Genomic DNA, 13,698 nt, shown 5'->3' with positions numbered 1-13,698 from the left:
TTACCTAGTTTGGATAAATTAAACTGGGTTTAGACACAAAGGTAAGGGAAGTTTATGAGATGAAGCCATTTAAAACAGATTATACCAGCTGGAGTACAGGGCATGATTGTGATAGGGACAATTTAGATATTGTCTGTTACATAAAGTGTGCCTGTGAGCTTTTTCTTCTACTGGCCAGGTTTCACAGTTAGTCTGTCTTATGGACTTTGCTACCATTTTTTAGTCTAGTAAAGCAATGACGTTAGGTTTATGTGATTTGTTTTTTTTTTTTGGCACACGGGCTTGGTTGCTCCGCGGCATGTGGGATCTTCCTGGAGCTGGGATCGAACCCGTGACCTCTGCATTGGCAGGCGGATTCTTAACCACTGCGCCACCTAGGAAGCCCATGTGATTCGTTTTTGAGTTTTCCTTGGAACCTACAAAATACTTAGTCTGTCTTATGAAGAGACCTCCTCTAAGGGAATAGCCTAGCTTGTTTTAAAAGAAATTTAATTTGATCTTAGTTTACAAATCATTTCATTCTTTCAACAAGCATTTATTGAGCAATGTGTCACTGGGCAACTAAAATCTTTCAAGAAAACTCTCCTTCAGAGAACAAAAGTGGGTGATTGACTTTTTTAAAACAATAATTAATTAATTAATTAATTGGCTGCATTGGTTCTTCGTTGCTGTGCGCGGGCTTTCTCTAGTTGCAGTGAGTTGGGACTACTCGTCATTGTGGTGTGCGGGCTTCTCATTGCGGTGGCTTCTCTTGTTGCGGAGTACGGGCTCTAGGCGCTCAGGCTTCAGTAGTTGTGGCTCGTGGGCTCTAGAGCGCAGGCTCAGTAGTTGGGGTGCAAGGGCTTAGTTGCTCCACAGCATGTGGGATCTTCCCGGACCAGGGATTGAACCCATGTGCCCTGCAGTGGCAGACAGATTCTTAACCACTGCACCACCAAGGAAGTCCCTGGGTGACTTACTATTTTCATTTTTACCTTAGATACTAAAAAGTTGAAAGCCAAGTTCAGTGCTCAAGTGCAACAACTCTCCTTAACCTAGGTTTCTAGCATATAGTACTCTTTGCCCTTGACAGTTACATGGCTCTCAACTTTATCCTTATTTTAACAGTCTTATTTTATTATAAGCCATCTCATATCCGTTTTAGAGATAGGCAAGATATAAATAATAAAAGTGTCAACCCAATTTTACTAACGATCCTAAAATAGCTGATGTTGGGGAATGCTCCAACTTTCAGTGAGAGAAGCAATAAGCAAAATTCTGTCCTAGTTCTGAGAAAACTTGCTCTTTACTTGTGGATTGAGTGAATTACAAAATACTTTGAGCTTCTCACTAGAGGAAAACATCTACATAAATATTAAATGGAAGAACTATACTAACAGTTACATTTTGCTGAAAAGATTTACTTTATTCCATTGTTTTAAAAGACTGATTAACTTCTTGAACTTCTTTTCCCAATTTCTCTCATTTTCCATAATGGCATCAAAATGTCAGTCTTAGTTTTAAGACTCAAAGCTCTAGGTTCATCTTCAATTCTTCATTATTTTTCTGCTGTATCCAATTAGGCATCTAATCCTATTAATTCTTCCTTAACAACATCTTCTCTGTTCCCATTACTACTTCCTTCTGTCCCTTGCGTCCAGATTACTATAATAATATTCTAAAAGATTTCTTATCCATGCTAGTTCAATCTGACTTCCACAACCAACACCAAAATAGCTTTTTTTTAAAATCGTATTTACTTTTCTTTTTTTTAAAAAGACACACTTTTTTTTTTTTCCTGGCTGTGTTAGGTCTTTGTTGCTGGGCGTTGCTGGGTGTGGGTTTTCTCTAGTTCTGGTGAGCGGGAGCTACCCCTCGTTTTGGTGCACGGGCTTCTCAGGGCGGTGGGTTCTCTAGTTGCGGAGCACAGGCTCTAGGTGCATGGGCTTCAGTAGTTGTGGCATGCAGCTCAGTAGTTGTGGCACACAGGCTCAGTAGTTGTGGCCTGCAGAGTTAGTTACTCTGTGGTATGTGGGATCTTCCCGGCTCAGGGCTTGAACCCATGTCCCCTGCATTGGCAGGTGGATTCTTAACCACTGTGCTACCAGGAAAGTCCCAAAAAAGCTTTTTTAAAACATTATTTTCATCTTTTTCTCTCCTGTGCAAAAAATTACAATGGCTTCCCATTACCTTTTTTTTAAATGTTTTTATTGTTTATTGTTTACAATAAACTGCATGTATTTAGAGTGTACAATTTGGTATCCCAATCTCCCAATTCATTCCCCCCAACCCTCCTCGCCCCATTACCTTTTGAATAAGAAGAAGAAGAGGAATAGCTAGGGTGTATCAAACACTTACTATGTGCCAGACCTTTTAATGGGAACTGTACAACCACCTCATTATTCTTATCATCATCATCATCTTTATAGGGTGAAGAAACTGAGGCTCAGGTTAAGCTGCTTGCCTAAGGTCACACCGGTAGTAAGTTATAGAACTGGAATTTGACTCAGTTCTGTTTGGCTCCAAAACCCGTGGACCTAACAACTATGCTATTCTGCCCAAACTCTTTAAATTCAATCTCTTCAATTATTTAAGATCCTATAAATCTGGTGCTCTTACCACTCCAGTTTTTCTTTCTCATTGCTCTGTAGTACAAATTCCCTTTCAGCCAGGCTAGTCTTACTGCCGTCTACCCTGCCATATTCTTTCTCTCCTCTAAACTTCTGTTCATATGGTTCCTTCTGCTGTTACACCCTCCTCTGCAACCTCTGCTTGTCCAGATTTTAAACATCTTTCAAGGCCTAGGTCAAATTTGCACTCACACAATTCACTCCACTCTTCTATTACGGGCTATTTATGACATTTATTGTTTATACTACAGACAATAATATTTAAACTCTTAATCATGCACTGCATCAATAAAAACTGTTTGAGCACATGCTTCCAATTTATGTATATTGTATTTACATTATGGCCATATACTGTGAATATAGTGTATATTGAGTGCCAGCATACAGTGTGAATCATAGAATATATGCAAAATAGAGATATAAAAAGGATGAGATGAAGATGAAATGATGTTTCTAGAAAATTTTAAATTTTGTTTTATTAATTATAGATGATTATTGAGAGTCAGTATGAATTCATATTTCCAATAGTTTTGAGGATTAGAATTATTTTAGCCAGCTCCTTGACAAAGCAGATTAGCTCAGCATTGTGTTTTCAGTCATGTGGCAGATGAGAAGCTGTGGTAGGAGAGGCACAGGTTCTGCCTTCGCCATTGCCCTGTTATCTGCATAGATTTGCATTGCTAATCTCTGTCCAAGGTTTCTCATGGGAATCTTGTTAAGGCACTTGTCCATTGTGGAGCTTGGTTTAGTTAAAACTAGATAGTATATCTATGTGCCCACCTAACTTGGCACAGGTGAACTGCAATTAGGTGTATTTAGTTAAAGGCCAGAAAAATGCTCTTCTCTCACAAGATCTTTGGACCCTATGGGCTGAGTGAGGGCACCAGTGTCAATCTAATATTGGCATGCTTTCATTTCTTACTGTCTTAGATTTTAAAATATATAAATTAAGTTTCTGTTTTTTTTCTTTTTTCTTCTTGGTGGATCACCTTGTATACCTCCTGAGTTATGACTGTGCTTACTTTGGAGAGCATTGGCTTAATGTATATAATAAAGCTTGTCTTTCCAATATGGTTCTAGGCCTCTTTAAGGGAAGGCTCACCTGCTTATTTCATGTTCTCCATAATATTTAGCACCATATTTCCCCAGCACCATCCTAAGTTCTTCATTATTTGTGAAGTATGTTTTTAGGAATGCCAGGATGAATTTGGAGTATGGGGTGGGTTTTTTTTTAACCATTTAACCATTTTTAAGACTACAATTCAGTGGTATTAAGTACATTCACAGTGTTGGGCAGCCATCACTATTCTACACTTCCAGGACTTTTTCATCATCTCAAACAGGAACTCTGTACCCATTTCAAGATTCATCCATATTGTAGCATGTGTCAGAACTTCATTCTTTTTATGGCTGAATAATAATCCATTATATGTGTATACCATTTAAAAAAAATACTGCTACTATGAACATTGGTATACAAGTATCTGTTTGAGTCCCTGCTTTCAATTCTTTTCGGTATATACCTAGGACTGGGATTGCTGGATCATATGATAATTTGATATTTAACTTTTTGAGAAACCAGTTTTTCCCCAGAGTTTGCACCATTTTACATTCCCACTAGCAATGTATGTTCCAGTTTCTCCAAATTCTCACCAACACTTGTTTTTTCCCCCCATATTTTAAAGTAATACCTATCCTTAATGCATGCAAAGCAGTATCTCATTATGGGTTTGATTTGCATTTACCTAATGACAAATGACGTTGAGCATCTTTTCATGTTTATTGGCCATTTGTATATCTTCTTTGAAAGAACATCTATTCAAGTCCTCTGCCCATACAGATCTTCCTCAACTTACTATGGGCGTATGTCCCAATAAACCTATCTTGAGTTAAAAATATCCTAAGACGAAAATGCATTTAATACACCTAACCTTCTGAACATCATAGCTTAGCCTAGCCTACCTTAAACGTGCTGAGAACACTTACATTAGCCTACAGCTGGGCAAAGTCATCTAACACAAGGCTTATTTTTATAATACAGTGTGGAATATCTCATGTAATTTATTGAATACTGTCCTGAAAGTGAAAACAGAATGGTCGTCTGGGTGCAGAATGGTTGTAAGGGTATCGGGTGTTCACCCTCGTGATTGTGTGGCTGTCGGGGAGCTGCTGCGGCTGCCACTGCCCAGCATCACGAGACAGTATCTGACCGCGTATCACTAGCCCAGGAAAAGATCAAAATTCATATTCGAAGTAGGGTTTCTACTGAATGCACATTGCTTTCACACCATCGTAAAGTCGAAAAGTTATAAGTAGAAACATTGTAAATTGGGGACCATCCATATTTCAATTGAATTGTTTTGTTGTCATTGAGTTATAGGAATATTTTATAAATTCTGGACATTAATCCTTTATCACATATATCATTTGCAAACATCTCCAATTCTGTGATTGTCTTTTCACTCTCTTTTGATGCAGAAAAGTTTAAAATTTTTATGAAGTTCAGTTTATCTATTTTTTCTTTTGTTACCTATGCTTTTGGTATCAAATGCAAAAAATCATTGCCAAATCCAATGACATGAAGCTTTTGCCCTATGTTTTCTTCTAAGAATTTTATAGTTTTAAGTCTTATGTTTAGGTCTTTGATCCATTTTGAGTTAATAATTTTCATATATGGTGTAAGGCAAGAGTTCAAGTTCATTCTTTTGCATGTGGATGTTGTTTTCCAACACCATTTGTTGAGAAGATCATCCTCTCCACATTGAATGGTCTTGGCATCCTTGTTGAAAATCAATTGACCATGTATGCAAGGGATTATTTCTAGGCCCTCTCTAGTCTATTCCATTGGTCTATATGTCTGTCCTTATACCAGAACCACAAAACTGTTTTGATTACTCTAGCTTTGTGTAGTGAGTTTTGAAATTAGGTAATGTGAGTCTTTCCAAGTTTATTCTTCTTTCTCAAGATCATTTTTCTATTTCTGCAAAAAATGCCATTGAGATTTTGATAGAGGTTGCCTTGCATCAGTATATCACTTTGGGTAGTATTGCCTTTTTAACAATATTAAGTCTTCCAGTTCACATACACAGGATGTTTTTCCATATGTGGGTTATTTTTTTAAGTAACTATTTATGTGAAAAATACTTTCATACTATAAAAAGGTCAAACAATATGGTAAAGTACAGAGAAAGAAAAAACACATTGCCACAAATCCCACTACTCATTGATAAGTACTGTTAACTTTTTGGGGAACATTCCTCTGAGCACCTCTCATTTACAATTTTACATAAAAAGCATTTGTGGTTTTTTCCTACTTAATATGTAATACATGTTTTTCAACATCAATGACTAGATTTAAATCATGCTTGTATCATCATTTGCTTAAGCAAACCCATGCTGAAAGACTTTTAGTTTGTTGGACTGTGAGTAATTATTTGTTAATAATTCATGGTTGGAAAAAATAGTTTAATGTTGAATGTTTGATGTTTTCTCTTTTGAATGAAGAAAGGTACAAATTTTTCATCTAATCAATTCCTGCATATCCAGTATACTGTAATGGTAATAGATCTCTGATGTGGTAAGTGCAACAATGAAAAGTAGAGAACCAGACACTTGTTTAGAGATTTGTTTATACTCTAGCTCTACTATAGCCCAGTGAATGATAATAAACGTATAGCGAAATGAAATAAAACTCTGTAAAATCATAGGAACTGGGTATTCAGTTTATTCTGATGTTCTTACCTTTCAGGAAGAAGGCATGGATTTATCGAATAGAGAAACAATACATGAATGGTGAGTAGTGTACATTGAATTACTATTCTGATCATATTCAGTTATATCTTTTTTTTTTAGGTAGGCAAACTTCAGTACTGATGTCTTTTCTTTTGTAGGAAGATGCAAACTACAATACAGATAAGCCAATCTTGGAAAGAAACTTTGAGCCTGGTATGGTATTAGCACTTCAATTTTGTAGAAAATTTGAAATTTTTTCTGATTTTTAATGTTGGCACTACCTAGTTTTGCTGTAATTTCTAGAAATTTAAACTCTCATTTGAAAGTAAAATTACATATGCTGCATAATTTTTTATTGCTCTTAAGAAACAGTTTATGATTTACCCATAAAAATAACTAATTGTTTGAGAGTGGGGTTCAAAGTAAATAGTTGTCTGATACAAAACCATTGTTCCTGTGGACCAACTTCCTCTCTGTCCTAGTGAGTCTAAAAAAAGTTCAGTTTTACTGGTTGAATTGCTTAGATGATAAAACAATAAATGATTTCACTCCCTTCTGTGTCATTTATTAACTGTATATTAGAGTTTTAAACCACAGACAATGGATTTACTGGGAAAATACTGCATTTTTATGCCTGTAACATGTATACTCCTACCAACATTTTAACGTATAGCCTTCCATTTAAATATATTTTGAATGTAGTTCTATTCCTTGTTAACATTTTTATGTCCCTGTATGTATTATAATTACTAAGTTGTGGTAGTTGAATGATATTTAGGGTTCTTTTCCATGGACATCTCAGATAATGACAGAATAAGAATTGAGCTGAAATTTGAGTAAAAGAGAATCTGGTTAGATGTCAGTTTCTAGATTTGGGGATTATTAGGTAGGGAAGTAGGTCATTAGAAGAAGCAGTAACATGTTATTTTCTTTTGAGCCCTGAGTGCCTTAGATGAGCATCTATCCCTGATTTAGGAATAAGTCCTAAAGAATGAGTAGATAACCTTGGAGCCTGTCACTTTTCATGTTTTGGTGCTAATACAGTTTATAGAGGCTGTTGGATTCCCTTAACTGACCCAATTCTAAGTACTTTAGGTGTTGGTGTGAGTGAGTGAGTAAATCTGCAAGTGTGTTAGAAGGAGGAAAGAAACATGTAATATAACTTTACTTGTGTCTTGGAGAAGAAAAGAGTACATTTTAAAATCCTGAATTGTGGGGTCCTGATTTTGTCCACATAAAATCTATGTACATTTTTATAGCTGTTGATTTTTGCTGTCCCATTTTTATCTTAGTTCTAACCAAATCTTTTTTATCCTTTCCTGGACATAGTATTGTAGTTTTCAATAATAAAGCACAGGTCAAACCCAAAGAGAAAGACTGAAATTTAGGATTTGTGTATATAGTAAGTATTACTCAATATTGAGTACTCACATTCTAGGTCTTTTGAGGGTGCTAGGGAAGCCCCTCATCTGGCATGTCACTCTCTTTCCCAAAAGGCAAAAGGTGCCTTTGCTTATTGAAGTGAGTCTTGGGTTCCCTGCTTGCTTTAGGATGGTGAGAGTTCCATGGTACAACCACTGATGCAGTAAGGATTCTCTTCCCCATGCCATAGCTATCACCCTCAGCATTTGATAAGTAAGCGACAGGCGCTACAATTGTACACTGCTTTCTGCTTACACAAAGCAACAACGATTTAGAGAAACCATCTTCTCCAAAGTGCACTGATTTAATTCCAGCATCCTCAGCAGCTTCTCTCACTGGGGTGATTGGGACAGTAAGAAAGGAGTGTCTAAAAGTCTGTGTCCCTTGCAATATTTATAAAACATTAATGTTGCACCACCCAAATCTTTTGGGGAATTTATTTTGCTATAGTATATCTGATTCTAAACGGCAGTTTTCCCTTTCATTTCTTAAGCTATTATTTACATATTACAAAAGTCACCAACTTTTAAGTATACAATTTGATTAATTTTGGTAATTGTGTATAATCCTGTAACTGTAACCATAATCAAGATACAGAACAATTGCGACACTCTAAACAGTTTCCTCGTGATCTTTTGCACTTGATCTCCTCCCCCCTCCCCGCCCGCCCTAGGAAACCACTGATATGCTTTCTGAGAAAAGTGGCAGTTTTAAAACCTCTGTTCTAATTTGGTTTTAGCAATGTTTTTCTCCATCATTACGAAGTATGTGTTGCACCGGCTTGCTTCCAAGTCCCATTCCCAGTCCTATGCAACAATTTACAATGTAAGTTTATGTTACATGAAAATACCAAGTTGCTTGCAGAATAAGAATTTTAGAAACTTAAAAGAAATTATGCCGGGTTTAATCCCTGGTTGATCCTGCAAGCTGCGCGGTGCAGCCAGAAAAAAAAAAAAAAAGAGAGAGAGAAAGAAAAAAAAAGAAATTATAGTTCCAAGATCTGTTACAACCAAACAAGTAATGTCTTTTTAGTGAAATTAAAAAATTAAAATGTCATTGTTTTGGTTTATCACTTTGTATTATTGAAAGGAATCAACCAAGAACATGTGAGAACATGTGGACATATGAAGAATCAGTAATTCATTAACCCTGTCTGAACCTAGTCTTCCTCTGACCCATCTTGTTCATAAGGATCAGAGCAAACTCTCAAATGAACGTTTAACAACCATACCCTCTCATTCATTCATGATTTTCACCTTGACTCAAGGCAGGTCACAGCCAGGACTGTAGGTCCTTCTAGCTTTATTTCCCTGAAACTTGGGAAAATCCTGAATCCTTATAAGTTACGAGACAGTTTGCTGTCCTGAGGCTTTCCTATTTTTACCTAGATTTAGAGAAAAGCGATGAAATCATATGATGTGGGATACTACATAGAGTTCTCTTTTAGTGTATATCCTTAGATCTGTTATAATGAAATAGTCACAGCTGATCTTTTTCAAATGTTTTCTTGTAATGATTATGATAGTTTTAGAAGAAGTCAAAGCCCCACCAACACTATTAGACCAAGTATCCTTGGACCATTAAAAAGAAAAGGTACTTTTATCTACCAACAGAAATAAATATAACTTTATTTTTATAAGATATCATATAAAATCAAGTTTTATACAAAAATTCATTTTAAAGGATTTATTTATTTAAAATATATTTGATAAATTACTAGAGGCTTTTGTTTTACTTAAATGAAACTATCTGTAAAGACATTGCCATATAAGTGTGAATTGAAAAATTTAATTCCAGTTTAAGTCAACTATTATGATTTTCATTGTATAATTCACCAAGGTAGCTGCCTTAAATACTTTCTGAAATGAGGTGGGGAATGAATAAATAAATAGAGTGAGTCAGCCATCAAGTATTCTGCTGAATCTCAACCCCTGCCCTGCCCCGCCACCACACATACATGTTGATACCATGTGAATAAGTTGACACAAATTAGATCCACTTAGTACACTAAAAATATATGCTGCAGTGTATGTTCTTTGATGTTTCACTTGTTTATGGGAGTTATTTTTGGTTAAATATATGGAAAATGACCCGCTTACTCAGTAATGACAGGGAAAGAGCAGAATTTTTTTGTTTTTAAACTCCCATGGTCCTGGATCCCATTTCTCATCCCTGCCTCACTAAGCTATATAGTACTTCCTTTTTTTTTTTTTTGATATAACTACTGAATTACAGGCTTAATACAGAGTTTAACTATAATAGGGAGGGGAAATGGATAAATGGGGAAGGAGATTAAACTTAAAAATGTATAATTGTGAAAAATTCATTAAGATGGGAAAGAAGGAGAAAGAAGAAGAAATGGAAGGGGGAGGGGGAGCGGGAGGGGTAGGGGAAGGGGAAGGAGAAGCAGGAGAACAAAACTAGAGGGAAGGAAATTGAAGTGTGCTGCAGTGTTCCATGCCTTTGGTGTGAATTAATGGCAGTCCTCCCAACAACATACCTAACTCAGCGTGTGCTCATTATATTCTAAGACTAAGAGGAGATCAACTCTGAAAAACGCTCTTTTGCAAACTAAGCACATTGTTTTATGAGTTGATTCAATGACCTAGCTTAGGGGTCTTTTACCTGTGCTGTGACCTTTGGGCTAATGTTTAAAAAAAGTTGAAGAGCTGTCAGGAAGTTGGGGGGCATTTGAGTATTTAAAATCAAATATGCTTAAATTAAAGACAGTGTTTTACTAAGTTAAAATAATTCTTCTTTTAAGACAACACATAAAATGTTTCATGATATTGGAAATGCCTGGAATTTTCTTAGAATTTACGATTTTAAAAATCGTTTTTTGTATTTCAATTTTGACATAATAGACTTGGTTTCTGTCCAGTATTTTGGTAGATGTGGCATGTCCCACTCGAACTTCTTGTACCTGGTTCTCAGTTGCTCTGGAAGTTGACTGACTGATTTCTTTGAGGTGTCCCTAAGAACTCCAAAGCCAATTCTATAAGTACCACACGGTTTATATGTATTGTCAGACCCTACCAAACCTAGCCTAAACAAATTTGGTCAAAGTTTATCTGACTTTTCAGATATAATAACATATTAAACAGAAATTTAATTTTATTTATATATTTTGGAATATGAATATTTATTTGGGAAACAACAAACTATGTCCTGTTATCACATTAATACAAGTGAAGTGTGGGGAAAGATGGTATAAAAAATCAAAAAGAGGTCCTGGGGGAAAAAAACAAAAAAGAATGAGGACTCTCTGTAAAGTGGAGGAGAGTATGAAATAAAGGTTAGCGTCTCCAAGCGTATGAAGGCATATGTTATGGTGATTAGCAGCAGTTACTTGCATTGGGAACAAACAAGAAAAAATAAGGCTTCAAGTGGGAACTCTGAGAAATCTACAGAAATTAGGCAGCTGTAGAAATTGTTTTACAAATAATACTGATTTTAGCAAAGAAAATTTTAATTTTCTTCTATGATGAATTTGTTTTGATTTGTCTTGTTTTCAATTTAAACCAAAAAGGAGAGATGAGTAGTTTTTTCCATAATGGTATAAGTGTATCTGGCATGAAACAGAATACCTAGACCTCTTTTGAGCTTTGTGAGCCATGATTATACTCCTGAGGAAGGTCTGTGAAATCTCTATTCCAAAGGATATTTTTTAATGAGTAGGTGGCCTTAGCGTTTTATCATTCAAACATATTCCACCCTAGAAGTTATGGACTTGGTCATCAGTTTTACTCACATCCAGACGTGGTTATCACATGAACGTGTAACATTTACTTCAAAGTGAAGATTATAGCAATGAGGTTTTTTGAGATTGTTTTCCCCTAATCTTTAAAAATGTATTTATTTTGTTCATTGTATGCTATAAAAATCGATCTATTTAGTTCACTGTGTATGTTTAGCAAATTAAGGATAGCAGTAACAAAGTTTTAAAATAAAGAATGAGATTAAATTATGGTACATCCTTAGTACGTAGCTATATAAACTTATGTTGTAGCATTTAGTTAATAATATGAGAAAAATTATAATCATTAAAAACAAAAAATAGATTACATATGAGTATTATATACAGTACAAATCCAATTTCATTAAAAAAACAATCATGTATACACACATATTCAGGATAATGATGATGTGAAAATTTTTTCCTTTTGCTTTTCTGTATTTTATAAATTAATTGCAATGAATAAGTTTTACTTTTGCAATTAAAAGCATAATAAACACATTAGATAAAATCTATCTACCTTGATCTGCATTTTTGTCATAGGTGAAATGACATCTGAACATCAGCCAAAGAGATTTTTCCCAAGACACGACCAACATGCTTTCTTCTAATACTATCCAACTGTCTGATACGAATGTGTGGTGAGTATTTTTTTTTAATCTATTCTTTTTTTTATTAATTTATTTATTTATTTTATTGGCTGTGTTGGGTCCTTTTTGCTGTGCGCGGGCTTTCTTCTTTTTTTAGTTGCGGTGAGTGGGGGCTACTCTTTGTTGTGGTGCGCGGGCTCCTCATTCCCGTGGCTTCTCTTGTTGCAGAGCTCGAGCTCTAGGTGCAGTGGGCTTCAGTAGTTGCAGCACATGGGCTCAGTAGTTGTGGCGCACAGGCTTAGCTTCTCCGTGGCATGTGGGATCTTCCTGGAGCAGGGATCGAACCCGTGTCCCCTGCATTGGCAGGTGGATTCTCAACCACTGCACCACCTAGGAAGCCCCCTATGGTGAGTATTAGCATGAGATTTTAAGCGTTCATTGGCCACTTTTAACTTCGTATTTAAGTTTACTTTAGCTATTGTATATATTCAGAAGTATGGTATATTATGAAATATTTTTGGAAGTTTTATAAAATGAATATCCCAAATGGATACTGTAATATTAACTTTAGTTCTTCTCCCCAACACTTATGTGTGACATTAATACATGGTAGACACATTTTTAGAAGTGGGATTTTGGCATTAGATTAAGAGGTATTAGAAAAATACATAAAAATGCAAACTTGGAAAAGAGTCATGTTCTGCCTGTCTCTTCTACCTTGGATTTTTGTGTGCTTTGTTAGGCTGAGCATGTTATTTACAAGTGTGCCAAGAAAGCACGTTTTTAATAATCAAAATGGGAAATACGGTGAATGGATTTTTATTACTGTTACTGTTGGTTTTGTTTTACTGCTCTTATGAAACTGCTCTTGTAACTCATGCCAGTTCTTTGCTTCACGTATTTTGCATTCGTTTTTAGACAAAGCACAGAGATCTCTTGAATTCTGTTATCAATGAGTGGCATTTTCTTTTCCTAGTCTATCTTCAGATGCTCTTGACAGAAACAGCGGCAATGCAGGATCTTCTCATAATTCACCAGCTAAAATCTGTACTGTTACAAACTCTCCTGTGTTGCCTTCTGATTCTAGTTCTCCATTTATTCTAATAGATGAACTTTCAACTAAGTGATTTACCCATCCCAAGACTATCCCCAATGGAGCAATGGCGTAACACTCATCCACTCACTTGATACCTCCCTGTCTCTATCTGTCTCTCTCTCTGTCTCTCTCTCTGTCTCTCTCACACACGTACAGGCACGTTGGAGCAATAACAGAATTGTATGTGGTATAATTTAGACTATTTCCTCTTTATCTTTTTTTCTCAATTTCCTAAAATTCTGTTTGTCTACAGAACTTGCATGCCTGATTCCTGTGTATGCCCTTAAAAGCAATGTAGTAATACTTTCAAAGATGTTTTCCAAATAAGAAGTATGTTAAAGATACAATCATACATCTTCAAGTTGCTGATGTATAGAAACATGCTGTACCTTGACTTTTTAAAAAGAAAATTGAGAGCTCTATTTATGTGAATAAAAAGTAAAATTATACATTCTAATGAAATATAATTGTTCCATTAATCAATAGGTAAAATGATTTTTAAAATTAATAGTG

The 13,698-nt window shown here is 35.6% G+C and overlaps 1 pseudogene; it reads left to right on the top strand.

Annotated features, from left to right (window-relative positions):
* LOC130841745 (PABIR family member 1-like) overlaps nt 1-13,212 on the top strand; it is a 39,027-nt pseudogene extending 25,815 nt beyond the window's left edge.
* Nucleotides 13,213-13,698: the final 486 nt, after the last annotated feature.

Source organism: Hippopotamus amphibius, chromosome X (assembly GCF_030028045.1).
Source record: "Hippopotamus amphibius kiboko isolate mHipAmp2 chromosome X, mHipAmp2.hap2, whole genome shotgun sequence".
NCBI lineage: Eukaryota > Metazoa > Chordata > Mammalia > Artiodactyla > Hippopotamidae > Hippopotamus > Hippopotamus amphibius.
The sequence above is the reverse complement of the archived record's forward strand: the minus strand, read 5'-3'. Positions and strand labels throughout refer to the sequence as shown.